At 38.6% G+C, this 24,102-nt stretch overlaps 1 long non-coding RNA gene across 1 annotated transcript in view; it reads right to left on the bottom strand.

Moving 5' to 3' along the window:
- Nucleotides 1–12,565: 12,565 nt before the first annotated feature.
- The window catches only part of LOC138194452 (uncharacterized), a 109,183-nt gene continuing 97,646 nt past the window's right edge, over nucleotides 12,566–24,102 (bottom strand). Inside the window, exons 6-7 of the long non-coding RNA XR_011177927.1 lie at nucleotides 20,688–20,744; nucleotides 12,566–13,479 (exon numbers count right to left, since the gene is read on the bottom strand). This is a non-coding gene — a long non-coding RNA (uncharacterized lncRNA). The remainder of the gene's footprint in view (nucleotides 13,480–20,687; nucleotides 20,745–24,102) is intronic.

Raw genomic sequence — 24,102 nt, 5'->3', positions numbered from 1 at the left:
AAAAAAAAAGCTTGTCATAAATCACTGATACTATTGTACTTTTCCAGCTAAACATAGCACCACTTCACATCAGTAAAGTTTAATTTCAACAGTGCATAAAATTAAAAAAAATCACTAAAAAAAAAAAAAATCACATTTACTTACTTATCTGTCTTGAAGAGTATGCTCTGAGAAATGTTGACTTTAAAAATAAAATGTACATGCTTTTTAAATTTGTTTTTACAAAGGACAGCCCTAAACACATGTTTAATATCTCATAATAATATTCTCTACATGTGATTTTTAGGGATGTAACAAAAATGGTAATTATTACCTATAAACTGAATAATACTGTAATTCATGGTTGTACAAGTAGAGTACTTGTCAAAAGTTTGGAAACACTTTTTATTGTTTTTACTATTTTGTACACTGTAGAGCAACACTGAAGAAGTCAGAACCATTAAATGACACATTTAGAATCATGCAATAAACAAAATACATTTTCAATTTTAAGCTCCTCAAAGTAGCCACCTGTTTTGAAAAGCAGCCTTTAGTTTGATGACATCTTTGCACAGTTCTTGGGATTCTATCAACCAGTTTCATGACGCACTCACCTGCTTTTCCAACAGTACCGAAGGAGTTACCACCTGCTGAGTACTTGTTGACTGCCTTTTCTACGCTCTGCGGTCATCCCAACCCATCTCAGGTGCATTTAGGTTGTGTGATTATGGAGGCCAGTTCATCTGATGCAGCACTGCATCATTCTCCTTCTCATCACTTAAACAGCCCTTACAGAGGCTGGAGGAGCGATTTGGGCCATTGACCATTTTAGTAACAAAAGGGTCCCACCAAAGTAAAAACTAGATGGGATTGTGTGTCACTGCAGGGTGTTGTGGTGGCCATGCTGGTCAACTGTTGCCTTGAATTCTGAAAAGTCACCAGCAGTGTCACATAGTGCATCTAGAAAGTTTTCACAGCGCTTCACTTTTTCCACATTTTGTTATGTTACAGCCTTTTTCCAAAATGGATTTAATTCATTTTTTTTCCTCAAAATGCTTCACACAATACCCCATAATGATAACACGAACAAAGTTTTTTTTTAAAGTTTTGCAAATCTATTAAAAATAAAACAAAAAAAAGTCACATGTATATACTGTAAGTATTCACAGCCTTTGCCATGACACTCAAAATTGAGCTCAGGTGCATCTTGTTTCCACTGATCATCCTTGAGATGGTTCTACAACTTGATTGGAGTCCACCTGTGGTAAATTCAGTTGATTGGACATGATTTGGAAAGACACACACCTGTCTATATAAGGTCCCACAGTTGACGGTGCATGTCAGAGCACAAACAAAGCCATGAAGTCCAAGGAATTGTCTGTAGACCTCCGAGACAGGATTGTATCGAGGCACAGATCTGGGGAAGGGTACAGAACAATTTCTGCAGCATCGAAGGTCCCAATGAGCACAGTGGCCTCCATCATCTGTAAATGGAAGAAGTTTGGAACCACCAGGACTCTTCCCAGAGTTGGTGGCTACTTTGAGGAATTTAAAATATCAAATATATTTTGCTTTGTTTTGACTAATTTCTAGTTTTAATGTTTTCAGTTTTGTTCTTTACTGCAATAATTAAAACCCTTGAATGAGCAAGTGTCCAAACATTTAACTCTTTCTAACATATTGGTCTTGGGTTCCAAAATCAGTAAAGGGTGTCCTTAGCCTGAACATTTTTTGATACTACTGTATATTCTGTCAGTCTGTCTTTTTACTTGTTGACAAATTATTCCTTTTGATGGAGTAAAACTTGAATTTCCTAAAAACTCGTAGTTTTCCCCAAACTTCTTCCCTCAACAAACTCTGTGGACAATCCAATAATTATACCGGGTAAAATACTTGTCAAATGATTAATGACAAAAACGAGTTCACTGTTACTGATGTAAGTCAATGGAATGCAATTTGCTGGGGTCCATACAGATTTAGGCTGTGTCACATTGTTTGATGTTTTGGCTCCCCACTGTTATTACTTTACTGAATATGACATGACACAGTAATTATGAGGTAAACGATTGGCAGCTTTAATTAAAGGTTACATTCAGCCATATGGAGTGAACAGTTAAATTACTGCTGTCATTTCACATCGAAGGTAATTAAAACATCAAACAATGTGTCGCTGTCTAAATACTTAGAATATAGAGAATCATTGAAAATACAGAGAAGAATGGGCTTCAAGGCCAAATGGTGTTTTGTCCTTGTGAAATTCAGACAGCCATTGATATTCTGAGCTGAGGAGAATTTAGTGACATGATGACACAGTTAAGTAAGTAAAGCTTATGGCAGGAAGTGTAAAGTTTGATTTATTGAAGCCGCCCTCCAATTAAAATCAAGTTTTTAACCGTGTTAACTTGTCCACGTGGTGATTTTGTATGTGCTGGATGACATATCATGAGTGAAATAAGCAGTCAATGCTATGGCTAACAATTTCCTCTTTGGAACTGCAGTCTCCAAAGCACAGATTCAGATAGGCAGGGTTTCATACAACACATACCTAGGGAATCAATCTTGTGAACCTGCAGGGTGGGGCTTTCCACTTCATCCCGCTGCCAACGAGGGACAGAAGGGTGGATGGAGATAGAGGCAATGGACTATCTGCATCATTCAGATTTGCACATACTACATTAAGGCAATGTCTTTAAGGCAGTAGGCGATTTTTTTTTTTTTTTTTTTTTTTTTTTATAAGAAAAAACTTCTAAATATGTAATTTTGAGTTTTTAATCAATGGCAGTAGAAAACACTAAACGTAAAACACCTCAACAAAACCACAGTCTAAATTTTCTATAGTCCTACTATGAAATGACAATGTCATGTCATTGTTTGATTACATTACACAACACCTCATCTGATCAAATGATTGATATGAAACAATGGTGTGTCTTTACTTTGACTGCAAAAAAGTAAGGGGTTTTGGTACCTAAATACATTTATATAAAAGCATGATCTAAAAAATTTGACACATTTAATCAATCAAATGGGAAAAGTTTGATTGAACATCATCCCATTTGCAAAAATGCATATTGACTCTCAAATTCATATTTTTTGACACATAAATATTACATAACTTAGTTAACCGGCTATATTCCCCCCTTTTTTATAATAATGTAAACCTGCTGAGTTTAATGGAGTATCATTCATAAAGCACCAAGCTCTATGTATAAAATATGTGTAGCCATCCAAATATTCACAGCCTACATTATATTATTGCTTGTTTCTTGCAGAATATATTAAAACAATAACAAAACCACAAAACAAATATTTTTGTCATTGGTGCAACTTTGAAAATCTTAAGATGTTACTTATTTTTTTATTATTAATTTATGTGGCTCAGCTAGCATAGACTTATATACACTGCTCAAAAAAAATAAAGGGAACACTTAAACAACACATCCTAGAGCTCAATGAATGAAATATTCCAGTTGAAAATCTTTATTCATTACATAGTGGAATATGTTGAGAACAAAATAACATCAGAATGATCAATGGAAATCAAAATCATTATCCCATGGATGTCTGGATTCAGAATCATACTCAAAATAAAAGTGGAAAAATCAGATCACAGGCTGATCCAACTTCTGTGAAAATTCCTCAAGACAAGTCAAAATGAGGCTCAGTAGTGTGTGAGGCCTCCATGTGCCTGTATGCACTCCCTACAACGCCTGGGTAAGCTCCTGATGAGACGACGGATGTTCTCCTGAGGGATCTCCTCCCAGACCTGGATCAAAGCATCAGTCAACTCCTGGACAGTCTGTGGTGCGACGTGGCATCGGTGGACGGGACGAGACACGATGTCCCAGATGTGCTGGATTGGATTCAGGTCTGGGGAACGGACAGGCCGGTCCATAGCATCAATGTCTTCATCATGCAGGAACTGCTGACACACTCCAGCCACATGAGGCCGAGCATTGTCATGCATCAGAAGGAACCCAGGGCCCACTGCACCAGCATATGGTCTTACAATGGGTCTGAGGATCTCATCCCGGTGCCTAATGGCAGTCAGGGTACTTCTGGCTAGCCCACGGAGGGCTGTGCGGCCCTCCAAAGAAATGCCTCCCCAGACCATCGCTGACCCACCGCCAAACCGGTCCTGCTGGAGGATGTTGCAGGCAGCAGAACGTTCTCCACGGCGTCTCCAGACTCTGTCACGTCTGTCACATGTGCTCAGTGTGAACCTGCTCTCATCCGTGAAGAGCGCAGGGCGCCGATGGCGAAGCCGCCAATCTTGGTGTTCTCTGGCAAATGCCAATCGCCCTGCACGGCGTTAGGCTGTAAGCACAGGCCCCACTTGTGGACGTCGGGCCCTCATACCACCCTCACGGAGTCTGTTTCTGACAGTTTGAGCAGAAACATGCACATTAGTGGCCTGCTGGAGGTCATTTTGTAGGGCTCTGGCAGTGCTCCTCCTGTTCCTCCTTGCACAAAGGAGCAGATAGCGGTCCTGCTGCTGGGTTGTTGTCCTCCTACGGCCCCCCAACGTCTCCTGGTGGACCGGCCTGTCTCCTGGTATCTCCTCCATGCTCTTGACACTGTGCTGACAGACACAGCAAACCTTCTTGCCACAGCGTGCGTTGATGTGCCATCCTGGATGAGCTGCACTACCTGAGCAACTTCTGTGGGTTGTAGACACCGCCTCATGTTACCTCTAGTGGTGAGGGCACTGGCAAAATGCAAAAGTGACCAAAAATCATCCAGAAAGGACGAGGACAGAGAAATGGTCTGTGGTCACCACCTGCAGAACCGTTCCTTTATAGGGGTTGTCTTTCTAATTGCCACATTTCCACCTGTTGTCTGTTCCATTTCCACAACAGCAGGTGAAATTGATTCACAATCAGTGTTGCTTCCTAACTAGACAGGTTGATTTCCCAGAAGTGTGATTGACTTGAGTTACATTGTGTTGTTTAAGTGTTCCCTTTATTTTTTTGAGCAGTGTATTTCATCGTTATACAATTTTACCCTACCCACAGCCTGCAGGAAACTGAAAATTACAACATGGTCCTCTATAAATTCCATCTAGCAACACAGTTAAACAAAAAATACCTACCTGTATCCTATACACTTTTAAGCTTACTTTTTTTTTTTTTTTTAAGATATGAGAAAACTAATGTTTAATAATTTTTTACATTTTGGCATAAGCACATTGTTAAAGCCAAACGGCTTGAGAAATGTTTAATGGGAAAAAACAATGAGTGACTTTGTTTGATATTGTCCCAGCTCATAAATGATTATAGGGGTAATATTATGAGAACATATTATATAAACTAGCACATTGGTGGCTGGTTGTTCAGTAGATTACACACACTGTGCTTGGAGTGTTGAGGGCTCCAATTTTGGCTTCTTCTCTGACCTCTTCAAGAGCCATCCTGTCATAACTTGCCTTTCACTGATGTATTTATAACTTTGCGTTCTAGCAGATTGGAAGCACACGTTTGAGAAGGGCCAAGTTGAGCTGGAGGCAGCCCAAAAGGAAGCCAGATCTGAGAGTACTCAGCTCTTTAAAATGAAGAGCTCCTATGAGGAGGCTGTAGGTCAATTAGAGACCCTGAGGAGGGAGAACAAGAAACTGAAGACTTGAGAACATCAAGTATGTTCCTCCCGAGCATACAATGCACTTCAATTCAGTTCTTACATCACCTTCTGAGTGATTCAGTGTTAGCTGTCAAAGAAGTAGGAAAGACCTTTTCTTTCCAACAAATTTTGATTTCCAGATTCACACCTTGTACTGGTAATTAAGTAATATCATGTAGATTATCCCTGTGACCTTGTTCAGGATAAAGTGAGTATAGATAAGGGATGGATGGATGTAGATCATAAACCATGAACCTGTAAAACAAATCATATTTACATTGTCTAAGCCAAAAGCTCCTGTAACGTTTACAAAGTGACAATTTAGACAAGTTTATTTCTGTTGAAAGACAGAACTGAAGAATACATGGTTTAATATGAAGCAGAAAAGCATTAAAAATATTGTTAATCACCATCACCCACAGACTCAATAGCTTAGTTTTTTTATTATTATTTGGAAGTAAATGCTTGCATATATACACCTGAAAAATGAATAAAACATAATGTTGGAAAAACAAAATTTACAAGTGTTGTAACATGGGAAAAAAAGTTGCAGTCGATAATGCATTATTCAAGCTATCAGCATTAGTGCAATATATGAAACAATTTTTGACTTGATTAAACAGATTAAAAAAAAAAAAAAAAAAGGTAAACCAAAGAGCACAAAAGGAAAAAGGAAGGGTGCACCTCACTCCAGGAGCCAAATAAGACATTTTGGAGGGTGATCTGCTCGCTAACTGAACATAACCTCAAGAATTATGTTTCTTTTTCCATCCCAATCTTTTGAATGCGATATCCTAAGAACGCCTTGAGGGTCTTTGCTCAGATTTAGGAAAAAACTTCACACACACTCACAGATTAACTCATTAGACTTTGGGGAACCGTGTCCCCATTTGTCCATCTCCTTTTTGTGAATTTGATATCTCAGGAAAGCCTTAAAGGAATTTCTTCAAATTTGGCAAAAACTTTCACTTGGACTCAGTGATGAACTGATAATATTTTGGCGGTCAAAGGTTACTGTGACCTCGTTTTTTTCATTCTTGTGAACGATGCCATATCTCAGGAATAGACTTGCATATTGTGACCATGTGTCACATTTGGTCAGATACTGAATTGGCGACGCTAATCTTGGGTGTCCACTTTGAAAATGTAACTTTGCAGCAAAATCCATATTTGGAGAGATGATGAAAACGGACAGATCAACCAAATGGGCATTTTAAAGGCACTGGTAAAATTACCATTTTATTAAATTCTCCAAGTTAGTTCCTATGTCGAGCAATCTTCTTGAAACAGAGTTGTGATGTGGTGCCAATCTTCTTGTCACACACTGGGTGACCAACTGAGAAAATCCCCAAAAAGGAGAACAATCATCGAATAGCTGTGGAGCTTTTCATTAAGCAACAGTGGCAACTGAGCCACTGCAATGGCACGACACTGCACAGGCCCATTGTGGACTTTGAGTTACATGACATAGCTACAGTAAGTGGAGTGATTTCAGGATCTCAACTCCTAAAGCCCAAAGTTAGCATGATAGCAGTAAGAGGCCACAGTAGCTGCCTGCAACAACACAGAGGTAGTGATGAAAACTGCCTTCAGGCTGCACCATAGGAGTGAAGAACAGAGGAGGCATCTATTTCTTATGTACATCAGTGACAGGTGCACACATAGACACACACACACACACACTACAGTACACAAAATATTGACATTGATTTGTACACATACACACACACACACACACCCAGGCACACACATGCAGCTCAATAGGTGGTCTGACAGAAGTGGTTCATTGTGCATGAATGCTCCTAAAATTTCACTGTGTTGCATCAGCCAGTCGGCTGTGTTTTTGCTAAATTAGTTTGCCCTTGTTTCCTAAAACAAATGGAACAGCAGAGTATACTGTGTAAATGACACTTAGGTGGCACATTTAAAGTGAATATATATTTATATATGAATAATATATTATTATTATTTTTAAATCATTGAAAAATAAATAGTTTTTAGATTTCAGTTTTGATTTGTTCTGTAGAATTTCAGCAAAGCACATGCTGATTAAGTATATTAAATGATATTTAGATAGGCATGCTAAAGCATACATACAGTTAACACATAGTTGTTGATCAGGAAACATTTTCTGCAAAGGTGTGATTATTCAAATATGGTAATGATGCTTTTGAGCATTGTTAGTGCCTGACACTCGCTTGGTTTGTTTAACTAATTAAATAATGAATCATTTCATTACTTATTCATTTATTTGTTCATATATTTACCCGTTTCATCAGTCATTCATTGAATCATGTAATTTGATACAAAGACTTTAATATCATCATACATTGATTACAATTTTAAGTGAAATCAATAGTTCACAGCTCTGACAAATTATTATCATTATTTGTGATATTATTATTATAATAAAATTAGATTTCACCTTTTTTTTTTTTTTTTCAGTCAGATAATATTGTGTGTTTCCCTATTTTCTTCTGACAGAGTCACATGTGCAGACCAGAGATTAACATTTATGAAACTGACTCAGTGTTTTGGTGGCCCTTAAGCATGAAACAAACCTCATTATGTTTGTTGAGTAAACAAGGGACGTTCATGCACACAATACTCACCTACCATCTTTTATTCAGGAATATAAAATGAATTACAAATATTGCACGGAAACAAATATTCATACATGTGCCACTAACATGTGAAGCAGCCAGATCACTGAGCAGTATACGTGACCAAGCACCAGTGCCAGGGCAAGCAAAATAAGTAACAATATGATTGACAATTACAATATTTGTGATATACTTTGCAGAATAGTGTGAGTGGACTGCAGCAGTGTAGGTTGATCTGCATTTGTTCTGGTATACATATATCTGCCAACATTTATTCAAGGGTTTATACCAACAAGACAACAAAAACAAAAACCCACCATAACAAGCAAGTTTTCTGCAGTCGTGTATTGTGCCTCAAAAACATGTGTCGTGTTTGTATTTATGGATTTTATCAAAAACGTTTTTGTTCTTGGATGTAGGTGATAGCTGGCACTGTAAATGTTTCATCATTCTTCCTGCCTCCTGTCTCAGTAAATAAAAAAATAAAAGATTTGTTTTTCTTTTTCAATTTCAGATAAAGAAAAAACTGCTGCTTGTGTGCATGCTGTGATCCATGTATACATATGCTCAACATCCACACACATCCACACACACTGCTGTCAGGCCTGTTTTCTGCACTGAAGTTACCAACTGTGTCTTTCATCATGGGGAAGAGAATGTGTGCAGGGCATAGTAACTCTCAAATGCATGGTCAGCCACTGAATTAGACCCAACCCTGCTGGTATTTTTAAATATTGATCTTTTATTTCCGACAGAATGTGTCTAATAGTTAGTTTGGGCGATTCTGTTCTTGTATTGTCTTTAATCTCCTTTCACACAGTACAATGTACTCAACACTCTTTCTTCTGCATAGCACAGAGCTGTTTTGTTCTAGTCTGGTCTTGACTGCAATGCTGTGGAGTACTAGATTGTTTCTATTCGATTCTGTTCTGTTCTATTCTGACCTCCCTGATATGTTGCTGCATGTTTAGTACCTCAGTATCATGTGCAGTGTGACAGTTATTGGGCTGGTGTCAGTGGTTCAGGCTCAAGCTTTACCTCTCTTTAAGGCTGATCTCATTTCCTGCACACTTCCTTTGTGGGGTTAACGGCTGGCAGGCTTCTACTGACTGCTACCACTTCAACAAAATAGCCATAGCGGCTAACGAGTGGAAGATGACATATGTACAGTGGCATTCCACCGAGTAATTGCTTCAAATGTCCAATTAAGTCGAGGTAGCAGGTGTCATACACCACTATGCAGCTATGATGACAATAATTCTTCCATAATTGTCCTTTATAATCTGTCATTCCTCATCCGTTCCCCTTTTTATGTGTCTAAGCACGAGTTGAACTAGTTGGAAAGAAGTGCAACTAACATCATTTTTGGTTGTTAATATGTTTTTTTTTTTTTATGTAGCCTTACACGTAAGCACATCTCATGAGGAGGTGATGGTGTAAACAACAGAACAAAACTTATCTTGTTTTTTATTTGTAGAGTGATAAAGTTGATGCCAATAATCAAACGACTTTCTTCAGAAAATAGGAGGCAGAAAGCCTTATTTTAAATGCTGCTCACTTTTCAGCCTGTGACTTAGTCTTATGTTGTTTTGGACACCAAACAGTCTGTAGCTCAAGTGAAGAAGGAGGGAAAGGGACGGTGATGAGCAGGTAGATGTTCCACCAAATGACAGATACAGATTAGTGGAGGTCATGTTTTTCATTCCCACTTTTATTTAAAAAAAAAAAAACATCTCGTAAACTCAAAAAATATAATCGGTTCCTAAAATTAGTGTGTATTTATGAAAATTCTTATTGGAAAAAATATTGCGTTAGTAGTAGTTAGTATATCCAATGACTTTATAGTTTGCCCTACATGAAGTTAGTTTGTTACAACTGTATGTCAGGCATATATTTACTGCTTCTATTCTCCATGTCTTATTTTATCAGATATCATTAATAAATCAGGAACAGGGAACAGAGATCTTCTTTATAACAATATACATGTTCATAGTAAAGTTTCCATGCTATTAAACATGTCTGCCTTTTGTACATTCACAAATGCTGATGCTCTTTTTTTATTTTACCTATTTTTTTTAAACTAATTCTGAGTGAAGAAAAAAAAAATCATGATCCAGATAGCAGCTTGCATGATGAAGCTCAGATGTTGGACAGAGGTGTATTGTGTTTTATGTTTTGTTCCCTCTTTGGAAATCTGTTTCTCGGTCTGTGAAGCTGAGCCAGACTGACAGAAAGTATGACAAACTGCCCATGAACATAATGGAATCCTTTTACATGCCCTTTAGATCCATACCATATTCATCCATATGCCACCAAATTCAGTCAAATACCAAATGATTTTTTTTTAAGAACTATATTTAATAGCATTTCCATTGCATTAATTTTAAAAACCAACAGCAGACACTCAAGTCCAATCATTTTGCCTGCCATTCAGTTCCATATCATTCAATATGTATGGGATCATTTTGATTTCTTGAATTTTCAATCTGTCACATGTAATTCAAACATTTGTAATAGCTTTTAAAGGAAAACTCTGTTTCAACCTCATTCCTGTTTGGTACTTGAGAGTTTAAGGTTATATATTATGAGAATGCTTAACAGTGCAATATAACATTTGCACTGTGAAGATACATCCCAAAGTCTTTAATTTTCCTGTCTGGCAGATTGACAGCAGACATAGAGAAGAGGGAAAGGAAGTGCACCTAACTGTTCATGGAAAATATATAGGGGTGGGAGAGGTGGGAGGGGGGGTCTGTCTGTCTGTCTGAGGACCCTGTTTGACCAAAGTTACTGGGATTAGTTACCACAGACAAAGATGGAGGGAGGCAGATAGTGAGGCCTCAAAATTGATCCCCACATGTGTGACAGGGCTAACCTAGCTCTGGTATTTTGGATGTTCTTCACTGGCTGAAAATACAGTTTCTTATTTAAAAGTGTTTTCCTCCATGACAAATTCTATATGGCTGGCCCAAACATTTAAATTATAACATTTAAAAAAACATTTAATTATCCGTGGTGAAGTTGCTCGAGGGAGAGCATTGTTCGTCACCCCGTCTACCACTTTGTTCCAGACTTAAATGCCTTAAAAAAAAAAAAACGTTCAGATGTTTAGCCATTAAATTTGGTGCAGGCATTAGTGGCTGCCAGAGGACAAAGTGGCATTGATGACTTTTCTTTTTGTGCCACCATAAGGTTTTAGTGAAATGATTGTTTGATTACGATCATTGGAAGAACTGTGTTGAATATGTACAGTGTGGTGCTGTCGACTGTAAATAAAAGTGGACGCAGCTTCCAGGTCTGAAAACTGAGACCGACGCCGAAGTGCATTAAGCTGCAATACCACTGAAGGCCACTGGAGGTTGGCTCCAAAAAGCCTCCGACTCTATAGACTCTCATTCAACTTCTATCATGAAATATGAAGTCAATACATTATTTCCATTTTATTTTGGTGTTGCCAGCTGAAGTCAAATCCTTCTTATTAGTTTCCTGTTGTCCATCCAAAAATAAACCCGTCATTAGTTAGAAAAGAAGCCTCAAAAAGCCATGTTTTTGGGGGTGTTTCTGTTTGATTGACGGGCCTGTAGTGTAGAGTAGGTTACAGTTATTGATGGGCAGAATAGAGTATCGTTGGGTTCTCAATCAGATAGAGTCAGATTAACCACTCGCTCCTCCCCAGCTAATCCAAATATGGTCACTTCTTGCTCCAGACTGCTCCAAACTAGCAACTAAATTTCCCCACCGTGGGATTAATATAGTCTAAATCTAAATCTAGTCTAAAAACACATCTGCAAAGGCTATTCCAGCTATTATAAAAGGGTTAACTGAATATAATTATTAAGGGCAAAGATAGTAAATTAGACACTGCAAACTTTGATATGATATTATGTGATGTTTAATTATATATATAAAAAAAGAGATCTCTGTAGGCTGTAATGTCAATTAAAGCAAACCACACAACTGTAGATTACTTAAGTAAAGTACACCTAAGGTGGTTTAGATCATACAGGTCAGACTGTACTTGAAAAGACAAAGAAGCAAACCCCAAACATATTGTAAAAGGAGGCTTGAGAGGCTTGAGGGATAATTTACTGTATAATTTAAAACACACCTCAGACCAAACTCAAACCTGGAGGGCCGAAGTTAGACCCTTTTCATCTAAAGTCACCATCAGCATTACCAAATCATGCTGTAGCAAGCCTCTCAACTCTAAGATATTTGAAGAGCTTTAACATTCAGGTGTAGAAGAGTAAGTTCTTCTCTCTTTTTCTTTATGTTGCAGAGGAAGAAGCAAACGATACCGTTTATCATTCCCACCCTTCTGATAGATTATCATAAAACAAGTGTAGTCTTTTAGGTAACCATTAGAATTCTTTATTCAACATTGTATTGCCGACCGTATTTTTCACAGACCAATACAATATTCATTAACAAACTATGTTGTGATGATGAAAGTGAAGCTCGTTTGATATATTGCCATGCGAGCACTACAGTTAAGGGCTTATTTCTCCACAGAGCTTTAAATATTGTATGAGGACATGCCTCTAATGTTGTCTTTGTTCCCCTGGGACCAAACTGTGATCACTACTTCTTAACAGATACAATACATACATATGAATATGTTGTCCAGACACTTTGCTCCAACTACATGTTTTCTTAAACATGTATCCATATGTAAAAGCCCTACATACATATACGTGAGCATGTATTGTGAAACAAAATGTGGACACCAATTACACAGCCCTTTCTCATGTTCCAATAAACACTAAGTATAGCAAAATACAGTCCATTCTAGTGTTTTAATATGAACATGTCACCATCATAGAGCCTTGTACAAACATTATTATTATCAAAAACATTATTATCATTAATATTATCAAAAACATTATAAAAAAAAAAAGACCTGTCATGAGTTTTTACCATACAACACATACAGTGCAAAATAACATCAATGTATACGTATTATCAAACTTTTTTACGGCCATTGAAAGGCTATGAAATGTAACTGCCCATCTTAAGCTTCTAATTTAGACCCAAATAGCCACCAGCTGCTGCCATTACACTCAAAGTCAAATACTTTACTTGCAATTGAAGGCAATGACAAACAATTTAGATGCTCTCTTATGTGTGAGAAATAATTTACTGTTAAACATACTCAAAAACATGTAACATTTATGTCTTCATTTTCTGTTCTGTTGCTCCTTTCCACTCAGCTGTTCTCTTCTTTATCTTCATCTTACTTCTCCACTGTCTTCTTTGTGGATCTGCACCAGATACGTACATACTGCAGAGAGCACAAACATAACATAAGTTACAGTATATATAGTACCAAAGGGTAAAAGTAGTTGTAACAGGATAGGAAAAAAAAAAAAAAAAAAAAAAGTTAATTTTTCAGTGAAACACTTTGCACACTTCACCCCCGTGTGAGGGCCCCTGTGACGATATATTGTACACAATCTGCTCTTGTGTGACACCTGCAGGTATTACATAAGATCACCACAGACGCATTTGTATATTTCCTGTTGCGCCTCTAGCAGCCACCTGAGATGCACTTGAGGATGTTCTCCATGACATACACATATAGCATACATCTGTATACAACTGCCATATTTGTGTCGATATGGTGGGTGTTTAAACTTTAGTTTGAAGAACTTGAGCTACCTTTCTGCTAGCATTCAGCATGTGCCAGGTTTTGGCCACAATTGCACAACACAAGCTCTTGCTATATTTCACCGTCTGATGTCTCCCTTGCATGCACTTATCTTTCACCACTAACTGACCCAAAAAAACAAACCCTAACTGCCATCCTTAAGCATATTTTACTGTTGCTGGGAGTGTGAAAGCATTAACCACAGGGCCAACTTTGCTTGAGGATCTGCACCTTCTATATAAGGGTTCCTGGTGTTGCTGTCACTGGACAAATAATCATTAATATGTTTTACATTGTATTTGGGTTTTAAAAGAAAAAAACAAAGAAAAAAAGCTTTAACCATTATCTATAAACAGGAATTCTGCAGAAAAGATAATGGCATTTGCAGTTCTGGGAAACAGCACTGGGATCATGACTCAGCATATTGGAAAGTGTAAGCTATACCCTGAAACAAGCCTGAGTGTCTGTGTGAAATGAAAAGAGCCCCATAAATCACCACTCTATATCATTAAAAAAATAACTGACATGTAAATCACTAGCAGTCTGTATTATTCCCAGGGGGTACGTATGCTGTGCACTGTCAGGCTGTCTTTCTCCCAACATGTCAGTCTGGCAGACTTCACATCTGGATCACTGTTATTATGGCAATCATAACATTTAGCAGGGTATGGTATTTCAGACACTATTGTACAGTACAATATTCAAAATTAGAAATCAGTGCAGTATATTTTTAGACCCGAGAATATAAAAGCAACTGACAACAATAGTTGACATGTCTGTGTCCCACATACAAATTTAAAATATACTGTAAGTCTACTAAAATGTTACCGGATCACACTATATGAAGTAAGATGGAGCTAATAATAAAGGAAATAACTGTTATTGGCTGTAATTGAGTGCTGAAGAAAACTATACAATTGTAGCTTCAACTTAAAATAACCCATGGAAAAAAAGACCTTGATAAAAAGGATATAATGTGGAACTCATCAAACTTAAAAAGGGACAGATATTATGGATTTATGCTGAGCACAGCAATTAGACAAAATTACCCATCAGACAGGATCTCTCACATGTCAGACAGTCCAACTATATCAGGATGTGTCATCTAGCAGTGAACATTTCAGCCATGACTCACTGTGACATATCAGAACACACACACACACACACACGCACGCACGCACGCACGCGCGCGCGCACACACACACACACACACACACACAGAGAGAGACACACGTGCAACTACAAAGAACAGTTGTCTAACGGCCAATATGTATCGACAGTCTTGTACCGTTTTTTTATAACTGAACAATTACCCACTGTTCATTATAATAGCCTTATGTTAATAAACACATTTTTAGCTCTTTTTTTTTTAGCTGTTGATGTGACACAATAATACAGTGCAGGAAATGCTATTGTTCAGCATATGCATGCCTGCATGGTCATCTCTGTACAGTCATAGTCTCTGTTGTCACGTGAGACCAACAATAGCCTTTGGTTTACACTGAAAAGACGAACACATGGTTTCTTACTCACATGAGTCTAAACAAGCAAAAACAAAAGCAGTCAACACAACAACCAAGTCAACTCATACAAAGATGATGTTGAAAGGAGAGGGGAAGAACGGCTGGGGGAAAAAAAAGACTCATTGTGACAAGAGAAAGGAGAGAAAAACAGCCCCTATACAAATTAAATCACATCCCAATCCTGCCTCTTCCCCTCACTCACTTATCATCCATTTTTCACTCCCTCCTTCTGCTCTTTCATTTTCAACTCAATTTGCTACCTCACTTTCTCTCCACCACCCCCTTCATTCTTTCTGTCAGTGTCTGTCTCTCCTACCATGAGCAGACAGGCAGAGACAGGGAGACTGTTGTTGTGCTTGCAGTCTGACACTATCAGCTCATAAATCCCTGTCAACAGCTTGTATGTCTCCTCTCCTCCCTCCCTCCTTGCCTCTCTTCCTCCTCCCCTTCACTGGTGAAGGAGTGGAGGAACCCAGTGACCTGCCATTGAGGGTTTGACTGGCACAACCCCACACACACACACACACACACACACACACATGAAAACACATGCGTTTTGGGGAAAGGAAACACAGAGGCATGGACACGTGGACATGCTGTAGACACAAGGAGAGATACATAGACAGAAAGACAGACACAGACAGACAGATGGGCAGGCAGTGTTTTTCTATGCCCCCCCCCCCCCTCCCTCTCTTCCTCACTCTTCCTCCCTCCCTGTCTTTCTTTCCCTCAGGCAATGTTTGCCGGCAGACAGTCGTCACTGACAAGGGCTTCCTGTGGTTAGGGGTAAACACCTGGGTAATGAGGCCACACTGCACAACAACCATAAAAACACACACACACACACACACACACACACACACACACACTCATACACTCAAAAAAAAAAAAAAAACCAGTAAGGTTCACATCCCGTGCTCACTGTGTGTGAGCATATACAGTATACTGCAGACTCTTAATCAGGTCATGCAGGCACATAGGGGCACACACACACAGCCGCACATGCATATGCTTGGCTCCGACTGCTAAACAAGCATAGAGCTAAATCAGCCATGTCAGCCAAAGCTCAACTCTAAGACTGACTATTCAGTTAAAGGCACACTTTATCCAGCTGAGGTGAGGGGAAACGAACTGAAGTCAAGCTTCTTCTATTTCTCCAGTGTGACTAATAGTTCATTCTCCAAACTTAGAAACAAATCCATCTCCAAGTGTTGTCAGTGAGAAAGTCTGTTTGAACAATTTGCAGTATGTCAGAAATCCTGACTGACTGAGTGCAAGTTTGTGCTGTGATGACATGTGAGAGCGACTCCGGTGAAGATCAGAGCTGTCTTTCTGACTGCTGTGTCACAAATATGCATTTTCTATTATGGGGAACCTTTCCACCTTAACTTCCACTCAGTGTCCTCCAAGTTCTCTAAAATAAATTTGGATTGCGAAAGGAGATTGTACTTACTCACATTCCAGTAACTAGCAGTAGAAGGGGTGGGTACTCTTGTGGCTGTTTCCCATGAGTCCACAAACAGATGTGTCATCACATCTCAGCTATCAGTGACCATATGTGTAAAATATTCTGAAAAGCATACTAGTTTTCTGTGTTAAGAGGGGACAGTGAGTTGACTGGGGGATAATATGTCATGTATCGCATTTCTGCAAGCTTGTGCTGCTTCCACCAAGAAGGTTATGTGTTTTTGGAGCGACATGTTTGCCTGTTTGTCAGCAGGGTGATAGAAAACTACCAATCTGATTTTTGTGAAACTTGGTTGAAGGGAAGAATCCAATACATTTTGGAGCTGATCTGAATCACCCTTTACAGAAAAACAAATGAATTTCAAATGTGCAATCTGCTCATGTGATCACGTGACCACCTACACGTGTGATGGTGCACATATGAAAATTGGAACATTTCTATGGCGTTATGTGTGAAACAAATTTTCCATGTGAAAATCTTTCCACACACTTTTCATATGTTATCATATGTTGCAACATGTGGTAAACATGTGATCATACATATGATCACATCAAAAGCAAAAAACCCGGGAAACTCGTATTTCTTTCTGTAAGGAATTGGGTGGTTCCACAAATGATTTTACACTTTCAATAATGTTACGAGATAAGGTATTTGGCCCACTAAATGCCATACTTCTTCAGATCCAGTAAACTTCACTTGTGGCAAAACATTGGCAATTCATCAAATATGATCAATATCATCCTCTACATTCAGGGGTACATGTGAATCCTCTGGGATACACATGTACTTGTCAAAACATAATACAGCAGCTGAGATGTGATGCTTCAGTGAGGCACAAACATATTTTGACATCATTCTATTATGAATATCCAGACTGGTTACAGTAGGAAGTTGGCATATCATAGAAGATGGCCTTGAAGTCTGTGCTCCCTGAGTTTCCTCCTACTAATGTTTGATCAATTTCTTGTACAGTGCATCCGGAAAGTATTCACAGCGCTTCACTTCTTCCACATTTTGTTAAAAAAAATGGATTACATTTTTTTTCCCTCAAAATTCTACACACAATACCCCATAATGATAACATGAAAAAAGTTAATCTTCCAACAGGACAACAACCCGAAGCACACAGCCAAGATAACAAAGGAGTGGCTTCCGGACAACTCTGTGAATGTCCTTGAGTGGCCCAGTCAGAGCCCAGACTTGAACCCGATTGAACATCTCTGGAGAGATCTGAAAATGGCTGTGCACCGACGCTCCCCATCCAACCTGATGGAGCTTGAGAGGTCCTGCAAAGAAGAATGGGAGAAACTGGCCAAAAATAGGTGCCAAGCTTGTAGCATCATACTCAAAAAGACTTGAGGCTGTAATTGCTGCCAAAGGTGCTTCAACAAAGAATTGAGCAAAGGCTGTGAATACTTATGTACGAGTTATATTTTTGTTCTTTATTTTTAATAGATTTGCAAAAGTTTAAAACAAACTTTTTTCACTTCTTCATTATGGGGTATTGTGCGTAGAATTTTGAGGGAAAAATTAATTTAATCCATTTTGGAATAAGGCTGTAACATAACAAAATGTGGAAAAAGTGAAGCGCTGTGAATACTTTCCAGATGCACTGTATATGTCTTATTAACAGATTTCATTGTACTGAACAGGTCATTAAGTTCTCATTAGTGGAAAAGCAGCTTAACGCTCTTTGTTAAAAGAGATTTTGATGAGCTGTTAAGTGGAGGATCCTTTGTCCAACCTTTCAGCCTCATGCACATATCACTTATGACTGGATAAATAAGTGTGTAAGAGAGGCAACACAGGTGTGCCACCTTGTGTCGTAATGGTCCTGTCAAACATAGCCCTCATATCATAACTATAGATAAGTTAATGAGCAAAGTTGCATTAAATGCATACAAATGTTAAGAGGTGCTTCATCATTCTCCAGATTCAGGAATTATTTACACTGAAATCAGTCACTTGGGCAAATTGTATAAATAAGGCAGCTTAAGATTTGTTGGAAAGTCTATTTTCCCCTTTTTAAAAGAGCTAACGCTCAGCTCTTACATGTATTTGAGTTATATTAAGCAAAATACATCCGGCATCTATCTACATAATGGGAGCACAAATATTAAACTGATCATGTGACTGGATTTGGAAGCACACACATTTTATTCTTCTTTCTTCATTTCAATTGTGGTGAGCATTTTAAGATACATTCATTCTCTAAGCTTTGAGGCAAAACAGGCAATTTCCCTATGACCTGAAACCAATAGTTCCTTTTAATGGCACTCGTGCTCCTTACAATCCGCTTTTATCCAAATTGATTTTGCCTTTCTACTCCACTGCCTCAAAATATTGTGTATGTATCAAAGCCTCAAGAATCTCCCGTGTCAAAAGCACTGGAGAGCAAATGATTCACTCAAGAATCATGTTATTTTGATATGAACAACACGACGCAGCCTGAATCTCGTGTCATAGAAACAAGAGGAAAGCCTGTGGTGAATCATCACCAGGCCAGCAGTCTTGAATCAGTTTTAGTGTAGTTCACAGAGGTTTTAATCTCCAAAGGACATCATGCATGGCTGTTTTAACCTTGACAAAAACACCATGTGCTTTTGCATGTATATATATATATATGGCAGTATTAGGCTTTGCATGTGTCTGTATGCATGTGTGTGTGGCCCACACGTGTCTTTGTGTGCAGAGGAAATGGCTGACAGTGAAAAATGTGACCAATTCTAATTTTAATTGCCAATGAAAAAAAGGCCTCAGTATTTATGAGCTCTGTCCAGACGAACAGAGGAGAAGGGTTTAAGCATGAAAGCATATTCCTTATCGCAATTAAAAAGTGTTTTAACATGACTGCAACCCTTTGAAGTTAGATTAGCAGTAATATTGGAGAGATCGGCCCTGGCTTTAAACAATGGAAACTGAATAGGGAAAAAGAAATTATTTAACAAAGCCAAAGGTAATGCTTCTTTTCCGTTGTCACAATTTTTTCCCCATGAATTAAGGTTCATGCTATTTTTTTTTATAGATTTTCTTGTGTGGAACAACTCATCTTTTTTCTTTCTTTTCAACATGAAATTGCTTCATGTGTATTTGAAAAAAATATATGCTTGGAGTTCAACCTAGGGTTTTGATTGAGGGGTCCAAAGAAAAAAAACTAATTTGACAGCACAATTTGAATTTGAGATGCCTTTTTGAAGGATTTGAAGCCTGCAGTGAGAGAGAGAGAGAAAAAAAGTGCTCATATGCCCAGGTGCTGAAGAACTGTAATCACAATGAGTCCACATAAATGTTTTGATTGTAAGGATCTGAAACCCTATGCACAAACACACAGCAAAAGAGATGCATCTACACACAAAATAACAACGGTGGACTTGTGAGTTAAAATTCCCATCATTACAAGAAAAGAATTGCAATTCAGGCACTCCTTACATAAAGACATACAAACCCATGGGAAGGCACAGGGCTGGAACTGAGAACAGTGTAATTAGAGAGAACGAGAGGAGACAGAAAGAGAGTGAGAGCTTAACCCCAGGCACAGAAACAGGAAGACAGAGAGGGAAGGAGGTTACAAGGTTGAGAAAAATCCTCCCATGTTAACCCGAAAGAAAGAAAAGAGCACCGAACAAGGAGGGCAAAACAGCAAGCAGCTGCTGAGGATTTACATGCTGTAAATTATTGATGTAATCAGCTGTAGGAGCACAGAAACAGAGCGAGATAGAGATAGACAATAAGAGAAAAAAAAAAGTTAAGGCTAAAAAGAGAAAGGATGGGAGGTGGAAACAGAGAGATGTGCACAGACAGGCATGTATTGTAAACTGTAAGAGACAACAAAGAGTGAACGTAACACTTACCCTGACAGTCCTGTCTAGACCAGCTGATCTTTCCCAGATAGACTCACTCTGCCACACCTGAAAGAAACAGTGACTGTGTTTACATACAATTGTTAGTCTCAGGTTACATGCACAGCTTCAGATTTCTGCTTTCAGGTTATGAATGACAACTAAACATGTACCACAGGAGGATTTTTTTTTTTTAAATGACAAAACTATTAGTCTTTTTACAAGTCTGCTTGAAAAGTCTTCTACTATGATCCATATTGCATATCGAACCTTATCTTACGGAAATTCATGAAATTACCTAAACCTCCGAACACGTGTTAAATTACCACCATGCAATATGGCGTGAGAATGTCCTGGTCTTTTCATGTATTTTTCTGAGATAATTTTTCAGAGCTTTCTAAAACCATTACAATCACTGTCATAATATAATTACAGTATATTTGATGGTGTTACAGCGCTGTGGTAAGTGTATGGGTTGGTTTTGGGTTTAAGATGATTTGGTTAGGGTTAACTAGGTTAATAGATGATACTAGTATCATGGTTTAGGTTAAATTGATGACTCAAAGGTGTTGTGCGTTAAAGTTACTGTTTCCGTAAAGTTACCAACCTTTGTCGTCATGGCAACAGTAAAAGTGGTTTATAAAATAAAAATGGGAGCGGTAACGCACACATGAACCTGTGTGTCCCAAGCCTTATACAGGATCTGAACTGCCTCAGTTCTGTGACTTGCATTCGTGTGGCAACCACAACAAAAGGTCATAACTGACAATCCATTGTTGTTGTTTCTGTGTTACTGACATGTAACATTATGTGCCACCACCAAGTGATGCAGTGTTAATATGTGATCATCTCAGGTATTTCTGTGAGATCAAGCTCTGTGCACTTGATTAAAAAGAAGATCACTGTGTCGTTCCAGCATTTAATGTTTATTTATTTAAAATCCCAGGCACCAATGATTCCCCCTTTTAGGTTGAGCACATATTGTGCGTGCTTGTGTTTCCTACTGCAGGTGCTAGTGCGGTTCTGTGGTCAGGTGTGGGAAGTGTTCATGAGCAGACTGATTGACAACATTGACCTTAAAAACTCCACCTATTATCACTGAAACGGCTGTGGTGTCACAGTTCTGCTCTTTCTGCCTGAAATGTTTATACTTTGACAACATCATGATACAAGTATCTCCTGTTTCTACTGGAAATGGTGCATCGGTTTCTAGTTTGCTTTTTACCATAAAGCATGCACATGTCCCTTTTCAAAAACTAAAGCAACTGAGAGAAAAAAAAGAAGAAAAAAAAAAAAACACGTGTAAGATATTTACAGTATGTATGCTTCATATACTGATTACAAATAGCTCTGCAGGCAATACTCTGAACATTGTCATTATGGGCTGAACTAAGAGTGAGAAAACCCCAACATTGAACATTTACTAACAACATGCATACAGCTGAAGTGCATCCGAGTTGAGTATTTGAGTTTTATTTTCAGTATTTAGGTTGATTAAAACCATGATATGAAGATTTGTAAAACTTTGTTCAGGATTAATCTGACTGTTCTGTTATAATATATTATTTACTGTTCTGCTTAAGTCGATGACAAATTAAAACAAACAGAACAGTAGTAAAGCAAAATCATTAAAAAAAAAAAAGTTACAGAATGGTTCACAAAAAGCCATTCTACAGAACGAAATGTATTACATTTTAAAAAAAAAAATCTGCAATATGATACTGTATGGTTACTTAGTGTGAGCCGGGCTCTTAAATTATGTCACCACCCTCCTTTTTTCCCCTTGCTGACCTCTTCTATAAACTAGAGTGCATCATAAATACCACATAAAAATAACAGCATCACTGCACTCATTGCACTCTTTCTGCGCTCGGTTATACACTTTGACGCCCAGGAGCTTTTTGAGAAGATGCTGATCCACAAATTCCCATGGGTTTGGTGGAGTGGACCGGAGCCAGTGGAAATTGCAAACAAATACTGGGGCTGCTGCGTCTGATGTGAGCACAAACAACCTCAAAGCCCTCATTCACACGTCACATCTGTATCTGCGATTGTGCATGTGTTGGGAAGAAAAGTGAGAAAAAATGAGAAGGAGAGCGTGTTTGGGTGTGCGTTTGTTTGTTTGATTGCGAGGATTGGAAAGCATTTCAAAGGCATTACAGCAGTAGATTTATGAGGGCATTCACAGTAAAACTGGCAATAAAACAAAGATCCCAGCTCCTGTCAAAAGTTCATACTAGGTCTCACTGTGGCAACAGGGAGTGGGAGGGAGGAAGAGCAAGCCTGTGAGAGAGGATGGACGGTAGAAGAAGGAGGTGAAGGTGAGGGTCAGGATAGAAACAGAGAGATGTTGAGGAAAAAAGGCAGAGAGACAGAAAACAATTTCAAAATGGTGAGGGGGAAACCTCTCATGCCAGGCCAAAGGCGATGAAGGCCACAACCAAAGATTTAAAGAGCAACAGAGAGAAACAGCAGCTCTCCCTTCCCCTCCTGTCTCTCCACCCCATGGTTTTAGTAGCCAAGTCCACACCACATTATGGGTCCCTGGGTTTTTTTATAATGGCTGGGTGTGTTCTGATCCCGCACTAAAGTCATCGGCAGTTAAATTCCATTCCTAATTAGTGGTGGGAACGAGAATGAGAAAGGGAATTGGTTGAGGAACAATTACACATCGCTGAGGGAAAACAATATTTCACATCATGGGGTTTGATGGTGCCACATAAGGCCCATAACGTGTCCTCATAACGCTGCAGAGTTCAACGGATGACTGAATTTGAGTCACATTTCATCTTTCTTCTTCTCATCTTTTGTACCATTTCATACAGCACAGCTGTAGCTAAAACTAAAGTTGAAAAGTTATTGTATTGCTGACATGGTTATGGATGTGGGGTATTAATCTTTCTGATGATGGTTAAGCTTAGTTTCTATAGTCTTCAGAAACGTGAAGGGATACAAATGTTCACAATAAAATATGTAGCAATGTGTTTCTATTTTCAAATCACTGACATATTTGGTGAACTGTATTGCTTTTCAAGCTCGCAGGACAGAATGCTGTTATGTGTGTGGGACCACTATAAACAGAATGGGCCATTCATACCACATGGTTTAATGACTGAATAGACTGAATAGGTACTGTAACAATTGGAGATTTCGACTAACAGATGTATGTGGTGAGCAATGCTTTGAGGCCACAAGTCGGAAAATGCACTGTGTTGAAAGCCTGATATATAATAGAATAGTGATATGGCAGCATGTAGTACATTATGTGGATGAAATGATGCAGAATGGAATCTCTGTTTGCTACAATAGTGAGTTCTTGATTTAAACGTTCGCTCAAGCTCTCCCAGTAAAAGATGCGTAGAACCTTCCAGTATGGAACTGATGTAAAGTGATGATGATAAGATGAAGAATGTAAAGGTGTCAGTGA

This window comes from Embiotoca jacksoni, unplaced genomic scaffold (genome assembly GCF_022577435.1).
Source record: "Embiotoca jacksoni isolate LCO1_2020_lvr unplaced genomic scaffold, fEmbJac1.0.p SCAF_11, whole genome shotgun sequence".
Taxonomy (NCBI): domain Eukaryota; kingdom Metazoa; phylum Chordata; class Actinopteri; family Embiotocidae; genus Embiotoca; species Embiotoca jacksoni.
The sequence above is the reverse complement of the archived record's forward strand: the minus strand, read 5'-3'. Positions and strand labels throughout refer to the sequence as shown.